Genomic DNA, 12,080 nt, shown 5'->3' with positions numbered 1-12,080 from the left:
ATAGTGTAGCATCTGTGGGAATGTAAAAGATGGAAATAAGTAAATAAATGCATCCAAACAGAGAAAGTAGAGCCAAAACTTTGGCACTAGTTCAGCTCATTCCTTCCTTAATAATACATTTTAAACTACTTTATGTTGTATTTTTGTTCATGGAGATACAGACAGATTGTGTACTGTTGTTTAGCACTTACAAGGGAAGCAAGGAGACTTTAATAAAGAATAAAGATGTTTTTCATTTATTTAAAAGCAGCAGGTGTTATCTTACACTTCCAAAATCATTTGGAATGTGTCCTATGTAAATCCATAGCGCTGAAAATCACAATGTAATCATTTTACATCTACTTGACACAATTGAAACAAATTCTGCTGCCACAGTGGTGGGTTATAAACGTTCTGGGCTGGGAACCAGGCAATCTTCACTCCCATGCCATCCACCTTCACAACGTGAGGCACATGGCTTCACCTCCCTGGTCTCAGAGGTATCATTTATTGATTGCTAAGGTCCCTTTCAACTATAAAATGTAACAACTGCTTTATATCTGTGCAAATAAGTTTGGAATTTTAAAACACTTGTTGGGTGTCTTCCACACTGGAAAACAAGGTGGAGATGAGTCTATAATTTTATATCATCCCAGTAGTTAATGACAAGTCACATGGAATTATCTGGGCCATATAAAAGATTAGGGAATTCTCTTCTCATAATATTTGAAATTTTTTTCCATTTTAGTCATTAATGCCTATTGAAAATAGGCTGGGTAAGAAATTTGACTGATAAATCTTAATTCTTGATTGATAAATCTGAATTCTAAATCCTACAGCAGCTAAATCTGCAAGTCATAGCAACAGCTTGATATCTGATCCAAGAGAATGAATTTCTAAATAATCTAACGATTGTTTCAATTTCTATGAATTTTTCAAAAGAAGAAAAATATCTGTGAGTGTTCTAAGATGAAGCTTAATTTGGTGTTACAGGCTTGTTTTTCTGAAACCCAGAAAATTTTTTCTTGAATTGTTTTCTAGAATTACATCAGATCTGTAATTCTTTTTTCTGATTTATGAAATGACATCTTCCTAAGCGTAACATAGACTGTGAATCTGTCTAAAATAGTGAGCTGATGGACCACCACTGAACAAGTCTGTTGGGTCAATTTGCCATCACAGGCCAGTAAACCCTGCTGCATCAGGAAGAGCAGCCCAAACACAGCTAAGCATCTCTAATTATTCTGGCTCTTCCTGCCCATTTCATTTAACTTCTTGATGTCTTTTGTCTCCCTGCAACATAGAAACCTATCAGGCAGAGAACGTGGGCAGATATTTTTTGAGTTGCCTGTCAGTTTCACTTTTGAAGAAGAGCTTAGAAACACCTATGCCTGCTTGGTATGCAACCACATCAAAATGAGTGACTACTTTTCTCTCTTACTACTGAATCCCAACAAACTGTTGGGTACTATTAGCAACACGTGATGCTGCCAATAACTTATAATTAGAAGAAATATCAGCATTGTCACTCCTAGCTCCTAATTAAAATATACAATTCCGCAGTTATCAGTACAAATATTGAAAATTAGGGGGTATAGTGACATATTCACTTTCCTCAAACCATTATCCTTCTTAGATTCTCCAGATAATATTTCCACATAGCTTCCAGTAACCCATGCAACTAACATAAAGTAACATTTCCATATTCAGGGTTTAAAACAACTGCTTTTATTCATGTATAAAGTTATAAATTTAAATCTTGATGAGGTTTAATAACACAAGGGTGGTTCATATAGTTCTTTTTGGGATGCATATGATTAAGCAAAATAATGATTCAAACCACTGTTTTAAATATCACAGGTTAATTTTTTAATGTTAAACTAAATAATCTACTTTTCCTAATATGCAGTGTGTTGGATTTATGATTCTCAGCCTAAGATCAGTTGTAACTGTGAATGCACTGATTTGAGATTTTTTTTTTCCAAATTTGAATGAGTAACCTTTAATGAGGCATCTCAATGCTGACTAAAGTATTATTCCATAAGTGCAGACCTAGACTCACAGAGTCATGTATGAGAGAGACATGTGAGGCCATTTGAACTATGATAATTACTCTTTTCATGAGTGGACCTCTATAGTTCACATTGCCTACTAGCCCTCTGTGCTGATTTGCTTGTTCAGCAGATGGGTTTCAGATCTCTCAGCTGTCTCAGTCAGCATCTCTCTACCCAGTCCCTTACTGAAGGAGTCAGTGAGACCAACACTCAACATCATGCAATTTCTTTTTTTTTTTTTTTTTTTTTTTGACAGGCAGAGTGGACAGTGAGAGAGAGAGACAGAGAGAAAGGTCTTCCTTTGCCGTTGGTTCACCCTCCAATGGCCGCCGCGGCCGGCGCACCGCGCTGATCCGATGGCAGGAGCCAGGAGCCAGGTGCTTTTCCTGGTTTCCCATGGGGTGCAGGGCCCAAGCACCTGGGCCATCCTCCACTGCACTCCCTGGCCACAGCAGAGAGCTGGCCAACATCATGCGATTTCTGACCTAGGAAGACAAGACACACATTCCACTTGAGGATATTTGCTCTACTACACATAACAGCCAAAGAACCAGTGGCACAGAGACTACACACAAAGCCCAGTCTGAAATAACATTCTCCTCAATTTTCAGGCGCTTCATTCCCTTGCAAACTGTAAGTGATGTCCTCCACAGAACAGCAGGTTCTCCAGAGGCTAGCCAGGGATCGTGAGCCCAGTCACACGTGGTTGTTAGATAACAGTATTTCTGTAAGTCTGAAAACTCTAGTTTAACTGTCCCCTTCGTCCAGTCCTGTGTCTCCTCCACTTTTCCTAAGTAAAACATTCCTGCATAGATTCTGCAAGCTGGCTTCCTGGAACTTGGGACCAGAGATCTGAACTCTGTGATCTCGCTCACCAGGCCACAGTTAGAGGAAAGATCCTACTATGCAACAAAGGAGACATGGAGCTAAACAGTCTGCAAAAGTGATTTTAGAGTCCAACTCTATCAATGCATTTTCAGCTAAAATTTCAGGCACTTTTTTAAAGCATCAGTTGGACCACAGTTACCATACAAAGATGGGATCATTTAAGCAATAACAGGAGGAATCCGTTGATGTACTAAAAATTGTTTTTGAATGTTCAGAAACTTTTTTGACTTAATACGACAAGAACAGAGGAGGAGATACCCTAGCCTCCTGGTCATACCATAGTGACATGGTGTTTTGCTAGCTCATTCAGCACCCCTTCAGTGTCTCATGTTTTTCTCAGACCCAAAGATTCTGCCAAACCTAAAAAGAAGCTTCATATGCAAGCAAGACAAACATAGCAAGGCAGGGAAAAATTAGCGGTATATTTTGATTTGGACCCTTGAGAATACAATACTTTCAACAAGACCCAAGATAATGAAAATATTTAATTGAGAAGAACAGTATTTTTTCTTTGTTTATTCTCAACAACATAAAGCACAGACCTCTGTTCTTACAGTGAAGAGTCTCGAATCTTTCTCTTTTCTAAATAAGCACAGTGAAAGGTTGTGGTTTCCCTAGCAACAGGTGACTTCTTTCTTATTTTTCTTTTCTTTTTAGGGGGGAAAAACCATACTTCGGGTATATAAAGAGCCTTTCATGCCTAGGTAACAAAGCATTTTATGGCTAAATTGTCACCCTGCCCCAGCAAAGTAGGTAAACAGCATCCCCCACACCCTACATTTTACAGATGGAGGAGGGAAATGGCTGCTGGAGCACACAGCGGCAGGAGGCATCTTTGCTCTGCCCTGTGCTTTGCTAATCTTCATCAGCAGCCCTGTAAGAATTTTCCTAAGGGCATGGCAGAAATACCTGAAGGCAACCCCTCTCCCTTGTGTGTAGGCAGTGGCTGATTTACCTCTAATAGAATTTAGCAAAGGTGGTGGGATGTCACTGCTATAATAAAATTATTATTATTTGAAATATTATTATTATTATTAAAATTATTATTATTGAATTATTATAAATTAAATTGTGTGTTGCTTCATCACAGCACACTGGAGAGGGACACCTCTGCTGCCCTTCAAAAGGCAACAGACCTGCTGTGAACTTACTGTAGACCCACATGGAAGACCTTCAAGAAATGAACTCAGTCTCCAGCCAACAGTCATTAGGAAGTCAGGAGAAATGAACAACACGTATTGAGACCCTTATATATTCTGGGTATTCATGGTTTCATAGATGTATACTTTGCAAATATTTTCTCCCATTGCCTCTTTACTGAGTGTTTCCTTTGCTGTACAGAAGCTTCCTGGCTCGATGTAATATCATTTTTCTATTTTAGCTTTTATTGCTTCTGCTTCTGGGGTAAAACCCATGAAGTCTTTGCTAGGCCAATGTCTTGCCTTGTTCCCCTTTTGTTTTACTCTAGTGAATTGATGGTTTCAGGTCCTAGGTTTAATCTTGATCTGCTGTGAGTTGATTTTTGTATGGGTTGTAAGGTAGGGATCTTGTTACATACTTCCACATTCAGAGATCCGACCATCCGATTTCTCCAGGGAGTGATTTAAGCCCATTTGTCAGATATCAGTTGATTGCACGTGTGTGAGTCATTTTCCAGGGTTTCTAATCTGATCCATTGGTCTACATATCCATTTTTGTGCCAGTACCAGGTTGCTTTGATTATAAATGCCCTGTAATATCTCTTGAAATCTGGTACTGTAATGCCTCTGGCTTTGTTTTTATTTTTTAAGATTATTTTAGCTATTGGGAGCTACTTTTAAAGAGCTGTATTTTGGCTCAAGTTTCTAGAGTTAGGAAGTCCAGACAGCTCGATGCAGGTTCTGGATAGGTCCAACATAGGCTGCATCACATCGTGACAAGAGCATGTGTGTATCTCTCTGTCTGTGTGATTCTCTCTCCCTCCTTATAAAGTCACCAAGGTTCAATCATGGGGGCTCCACCCTAATGGCTTATTCTATTCTAGTCACTTTTAAAGGTCCTGTCTCTAAACATCATAGTTGTTTTTAAACACATTAATGACATTAGCATGAGACTTTGGAGATTAAACTTATGAGTTTGGGGACAAATCATATTCAAACAAGAGCAAGAAAGAAGTAAATTAGGTTCAGGGAATCAAACCAAGGTCAAATAGCAAAGTCTATAAGCAGATCAGAGATGGGGTACAAAATCTTTCAGTGAATCACTGCACAATCATAGATCGTAGAAGATGTACAGTGAGAACCAAAAAGGTGTCATTTCTTTTTTAAAATTTTATTTAATGTATAAAAATTTCATGTATTTCATATATACAGATTGAGGAACATAGTGATACTTCCTACCTACCCTCTCTCCCACCCATACGTCTACCCTTCTTCCTCCTCTCTCTCCTATTTCCACTATTACTTTTTGTGCAGATCTATTTTCAGTTTACTTTATACTCATAAGATTAAACCCTACGCTAAGTATAGAGTTTAAGAAGTAGTATGAAGAAGAAGAAAAACAAAACGCTGTTCCTCCATAGTAAATATAGGGCCATAAACAATCATCAAGTGAAAATTTAACTCCAATACATTACATTTTAGGTATTCTATCAGTTACCACAGGTCAGAGAAAACATATAGATAGAGAATGTGTCCTGCATTGGTGAATCTAACAGCCATAAATGTGCAGTTGAGCACATGTAGATATGGTTTGGATTGTGTAAAATGGAAGAGGCATGGTCCAAATAAGAGAATTATCTAAATCAGAACAGTTCTTTGACCAAATAGAAGATATTGCCTTTAGAGAACAAACTGCTAGCATTTTCTCTGCCCTTAAGGTAGGTTTCTAGAAAGAAGTCCTTATGGGACCGGGAAAGTGGCATGAACTCTCTTAATAGGCATTAACAACTGGATTCATCCACACTCCCCTCTCTGGACGACAGCTTTCTCCTGGAGTGACCAAGAGCAAAATAATTTCAATAGACGTGGAGTTGCCAACTAGAAGCAATTCACCAGGGCACTTGTCATGAAGACTCACTTGTATTTATGATATTTCCACATGCTTGCATTTATGAATTGTCTGACTTATGTATGTTTTTCCATGCATGAATACACAGAGGCACACAACATTTTTTAAATTGTTACAAAAATTTTAAGTATTTATAGAGTACCATGTGATGTTTCAATACATGTACACATTTCATAATGTCCAAATCAAGGTAGGAATATCTATATCCTTAAACAATTCTCATATCTTTGTGATAAAAGCATTCAAAATTCAATCTTCCAGCTTCTGGAAATATACATCCTCTATACTCACTGTACTATGCAATAGAAACCAGAACGTACAACTTCTCTCCAACTGTAACTTATTATTAATTAATCAACCTCTTCCCTCCTATCCCTACCATCTACTCTCCCCAGCCTCTGGTAACCACCATTCTTCTTTCAACTTCTATGGGATAAGCTTCTTTAGATTCCACGTAGAATTGAGATCATGCAGCACTCGTCATTCTGCATCTGGCTTATTTTACTGAACACAATAACTCTGATTTCAGCTATGTGGTCAAAATGACAGGATCCCATCTTTTTGTGACTGAATAGTATTCTGTTGTGTGTGTGTGTGTGTGCATCCCACATTTTCTCTACCCATTCATAAAAGTATACTTTGAATTAATGACAAACTAAAAAATCAAATACATTTCCATTCCCACTAATAATGCTTAATTATGGCACGTAGAGTAATTAAACATTCAATAAATTAGATGCCCTGGTAAGTGTAACACAAAAGAAAGACTATCAATTTCTTAAAAAAAAAAAATTCTGATTTTTCTCCACGGTGAGGACTTTGATGTATTTCAGTTTCTGAGAAAAATCTTCCTCTTTTCTTTTACATTTCATGTCATGCTTGTTCCCTAAGCTTATACTTAGGATCTGAAGTCATCTCCCGTAGAAGCAGCGCCAAAGGATGCATTCATGTGCAAGTGACTTTCAGACAGTACACTTGAGAGGAACCAGTAGGGAATGGAAGGGCCAGGGAAGAAGCCGGGCACAGAAGTGCATCTCCTGGGAAACCAGATTCAATCTGAGCCACGATGGGTTCTGAATCCTGATACCCACCACTTGGGCTTCAGGAGAGGTGACTAGGATGTTGTTTTTGCACATCTGTCAGCCACTGGCTGTGGCTGGAGGCTGTTTGCGGGGCTGGAGTAACTGCCCCAGAATTTTTAAGCTAGGTGGGTCCCACTGATGGATGAGAATTCTTCAAAGAAGAGTGCAGCTCATAAGATGTGAGTCGATAGCAGCCAAAACTGTGAGCTGTACCAGTCTAGGAAGGAGGATTTGGTGGGAAACCAGGAACTTCCATCACATTTACTGTTTATCATGGATGCAGCACTGTCCACATTGTGGTAGGAACCTTCTTTTTTTAAGATTTTGTTTATTTATTTGAGAGGTAGAGCTACAGACATAGAGAGGTAGAGACAAAGAGAAAGGTCTTCCATCCTATGGTTGACTCCCCAAATGGCTGCAATAGCCAGAGCTGCGTCAATTCGAAGCCAGGATCCAGGTGCTTCTTCCCGGTATTCCATGTGGGTGCAGGGGCCCAAGGACGTGGGCCATCTTCTACAGCTTGGTGGGAACCTTCTTTAAAGACCCACCAGTCAAGTAGATTACCTAAGTCAGGTGGTTTAGAAGACACACTGTCCATCTCAGGAGGCTGAGCGTACATCAACTCATACTTCCTTAGATTAGATATTGCTGTCTTTAAACAACTCTGACGTGTAATGAAAATTCAGAGGCAAGGTAAGATCTTTAACCTTAAATGAGAATTTGCTTCTCAGAGGTGAGATGTCCTTAATTCATGACGTTAAAGAGCAGTGACTGGGGAGGAGCACAGTATCAACAGTTGGGGTGCAGGAACCCAACAAGAAGGACAGGGGCCACCCAAGACACCCTTGTCTCATCTCCCCAGTCTTCCCAAGGCTAACATTGACTACCCTAACTTTTACACTCTCAACTCCAGCAAGCTGAGTCACACACTATACACTCAGGATTACCACAGTTGCAATATAAGCCAAGGCCTTTATAAGGTTAACTATATTAATAAGGCTGAGAACACACCTGGGACAACAGAGAAGCAGCAGAAAAATGGTTTTTTCTGCATGCTAGAAGCAACAAAACTGTTTGCACATGGAAAAAACTCTCATATGACTCATGGAGGGAAAAAAAAAAGCAAACCAGAGTATATGGGGGAAAAAACAATAGATAGAACCAAAGGTGTTCATAATCATAAGTAGTGATTTTGAACAATCACAAAATAAATGAGAAGTCAGAAAAGTCATTTGGGAAAAGAATAAACTTCTCCTTAACTTTGGAAAAAGAGAGAGAGAGAGAGAGAGAGAGAGAGAGAGAATATAGAGTTCCTTGTAAACTGTGGTTTAAATAAAAAATCTTTGAGAGAATTCACAACCAATGACAAAGGGAAGAACATCATCACTGTCAACGCAGGAAGCGCTGATCTCTGAACTCTGGGCTTTGGTTGTCAGATCAGTGTGTGAGTGCCAAAGCCAGGCAGAATCTGACATGGAAGCAGGTGCAGAGAGGAGAGAGGAGGCTAGAACCTTGCACACTCATGAATGATTTATTGTGTGGAAGGCCAAATCCATTTGGGAAATGCACATCATTCATGACTTTGCCGGTTGTAATGAACTTCTCCAGCTGAACTAGGTGTGTGTAATGTAACTATGCAGCTGCCTACGGTTTTATGAGTTAGGCCTTTGTTTTATGCTGATTTTCCAGCACTATCAAAAGAGAGAAAGGGGGAAAGGATGATAAAGAATACACTTTTTAACTTTGGAAGAAAACAAGCCATTTTTCCTGAATAGATTTGTGAAATTGAATTTTTTAAATTCACTGGAAGGGACAGAGTTGCATCTCTAAAAGTTCCAAGGAAAGCAATGTAAAAATTTTTTATGTGTATTTACCTTGGTTTAGGTGGGTAAATGTATTTCTCTTCAGAGTTTCAACTTGAATGAGAACATCTCTTATCTACATCAAGTCTGCTGTTTTTCACAACTAATCAAAATTTTTCTCCCGTCATTTAAATAGTAGAAATGTGCCCTATACATGCAATAAAATAATGGTCATGGCCGGCGCCACGGCTCACTAGGCTAATCCTCTGCCTGCGGCGCCGGCACACCGGGTTCTAGTCCCAGTCGGGGCGCCGGATTCTGTCCCGGCTGCCCCTCTTCCAGGCCAGCTCTCTGCTATGGCCCTGGAAGGCAGTGGAGGATGGCCCAAGTGCTTGGGCCCTGAACCCGCATGGGAGACCAGGAGAAGCACCTGGCTCCTGGCTTTGGATCAGCACGATGCGCCGGCCATAGCGTGCCGGCCGCGGCAGCCATTGGAGGGTGAACCAACTGCAAAAAGGAAGACCTTTCTCTCTGTCTCTCTCTCACTGTCTACTCTGCCTGTCAAAAATAAAAAATAAAAAAAGAACAATAGCAATGATGATAGGAGTTAACATATAAAGTGCTTTACATATAGTAAATCATTTTTTTTTAAATTTAAAGATTTATTTATTTGTTTGAAAGGCATAATGACAGAGGGAGAGACAGAGAGATCTTCCATTTGCTGGCTCATGGCACAAATGGCTGAAAAAAAACAGACTGTGTCATTCTGAGGCCAGAAACCAGAACTCCATCCAGGTCTCCCATGTGAGCAGCAGGGGCTCAAGAACTCAGGCCATCTTCTGCTGTCTTCCCAGGCTCATAAACAGGGAGCTGGATCAGAAGTAGAGTTGCCAGGAGGACTCAGCCCCACATGGAATGCCTGTGTTGCAAGCAATGGCTTAATCCATGCCCCACAATACTGGCCATCACATAGCAAATCATCCAATGTTCAGGACATTCTTTGGAGAAGGAATGGTGGATACCTTAATGTCAGTTCGGCTGGCTGGCCCATCACGTCCAAACACGATAAAATATTATCCTTGACCTTGTTGAGACCAACACTTTTTTTTTAGAAGCAATGATGGTACAGTTTTAATATTAAAGAAATGGGGCTGGCGCCGCGGCTCACTAGGCTAATCCTCCATCTGCGGCGCCTGCACCCTGGGTTCTAGTCCTGGTTAGGGCGCCGGATTCTGTCCTGGTTGCCCCTCTTCCAGGCCAGCTCTCTGCTGTGGCCCGGGAGTGCAGTGGAGGATGGCCCAGGTCCTTGGGCCCTGCACCCGTATAGGAGACCAGGAGAAGCACCTGGCTCCTGGCTTCGGATCAGCGCAGTGCGCCAGCCGCGGCGGCCATTAGAGGGTGAACCAATGGCAAAGGAAGACCTTTCTCTCACTGTCCACTCTGCCTGTCAAAAAAAAAAATTGAAGAAATGGGCTATAAAAAAGTTCCATCTCGTAAATGGTTTTTAAAGCTCATTTGTTCTCCTTTGTGGATGCATAATAAAGTCCCACGGGCTTGTTCACTTTCTAGTATTTCTCGCTGACCAATTCCAGAGAAAAAGAGCCATTTAAGACAGTGAACTGGCCACTGGCTGTTGTGATGTAGATGGTGTACTGCTTCTCACTGTCTGTATCAAGGTTCATCTGATTTGATTCTCCTTTGCTTCGAGGTTCTTCTAAAGCTAACCTTACAGCCAGATACTTGGATAAGTGATCAACAGTGGCATTACCTGAAGTTTTTATGTATCTTGTTTGTGCACTGTCATCTGTTTCCATAAGCACGGGATGAGGCCTGAATACTAATTCAGTTTCACTAGCCCCATCCATCACTGGATCAATGGCCACTGATGCATTGTTGTTATCCAGCTCCAGGCCAGAATCACCAGAGGTTTTGGTCCGTTTGTTACTAGGGCCTGCTTCCTGGTTGCTGTGGGTGGGTGCATCACTACACTTCTACTCCACTACCATTTTTGATCTGCTGTTTCTTTCTCGCTGTAAGCTGCTCATGGCCTGCATCTTCAGTCCCTCCTCGATGCTGGGGCTCAGGGCTTGCTCATTGTTGTGCTTGTTGATCCTGGCTAACACTCTCTCTTGATGAGCTTCATACTCATCACGACTCGGATAAATTTTGCTGATGAGTGCATCAAAGTTTGGATCTGGCCTGAGTGATCTTTTGGAAACTAGCTTTTTCTGACAGGTGGGACATTCTTTGTTGCCAATTCTCAGGGCTGTGATGAGGCAGTCTGTGCAGAAACGGTGCAAGCACTGCTTGGTGAGACCAGCACTTTCATGAGTAGACTTTGTGTGAATCAGATGATATCTAAGGTGAGTGGGCCCCATCCAATCGGGTGAGGACCTTAATACAAACACTGACCTCTCCCAGGGAAAAGAAATTCCGAAAACAGGCTACGTTTGACTTCCAACTGCAGCTCCTCCCTGAATCCCCAGCCTAGTCCATCAGATTTTGAACTCACCAAAATTCCACAATTGCATGAGACTCTTAAAATATCTCTCTCTCTCGCTGGCGCCGCGGCTCACTAGGCTAATCCTCCGCCTTGCGGCGCCAGCACCCCGGGTTCTAGTCCCGGTCGGGGCGCCGGATTCTGTCCCGGTTGCCCCTCTTCCAGGCCAGCTCTCTGCTATGGCCAGGGAGTGCAGTGGAGGATGGCCCAAGTGCTTGGGCCCTGCACCCCATGGGAGACCAGGAGAAGCACCTGGCTCCTGCCATCGGATCAGCGTGGTGTGCTGGCCACGGCGGCCATTAGAGGGTGAACCAATGGCAAAGGAAGACCTTTCTCTCTGTCTCTCTCACTGTCCACTCTGCCTGTCAAAAAAAAAAAAATCTCTCTCTCCCTCCCTCTCCATCTCTTTCTCTCCATCTCCCTCTCTCTCTCTCTCTCTGACTAATAGAGATGGCTATTATTATTTATTTATACATGAGAAAACTGAGAAGTTTTAGTCAAATTTGTTTTGAAACAGTTTATAATCCCTGACTCGGTTTTTATAATTTCTTAAAATCTTTTTATTCTCATTGTCTGAGCAATCAAATCACAAGGTACTGAGTTGATGGCATCTGTAGAAAGATGACTTTCTTTATTCCACGGACAAGTTTATAGGAGTCACGGTCAGCCTGATTCTGCATCATCATGAAAACCAAGATTCTGCATTTTTTCACCTCTTCTAACAAGA

At 41.3% G+C, this 12,080-nt stretch overlaps 1 pseudogene; it reads right to left on the bottom strand.

Moving 5' to 3' along the window:
* Nucleotides 1-10,364: 10,364 nt before the first annotated feature.
* Nucleotides 10,365-11,275, bottom strand: LOC100349283 (E3 ubiquitin-protein ligase RING2 pseudogene; annotated as a pseudogene).
* Nucleotides 11,276-12,080: the final 805 nt, after the last annotated feature.

The sequence above is a fragment of the Oryctolagus cuniculus genome, chromosome 8, assembly GCF_964237555.1.
Source record: "Oryctolagus cuniculus chromosome 8, mOryCun1.1, whole genome shotgun sequence".
In the NCBI taxonomy this organism is placed as follows: domain Eukaryota; kingdom Metazoa; phylum Chordata; class Mammalia; order Lagomorpha; family Leporidae; genus Oryctolagus; species Oryctolagus cuniculus.
Note: the sequence above shows the minus strand (reverse complement) of the source record. Positions and strands in the feature narration are given on the sequence as shown.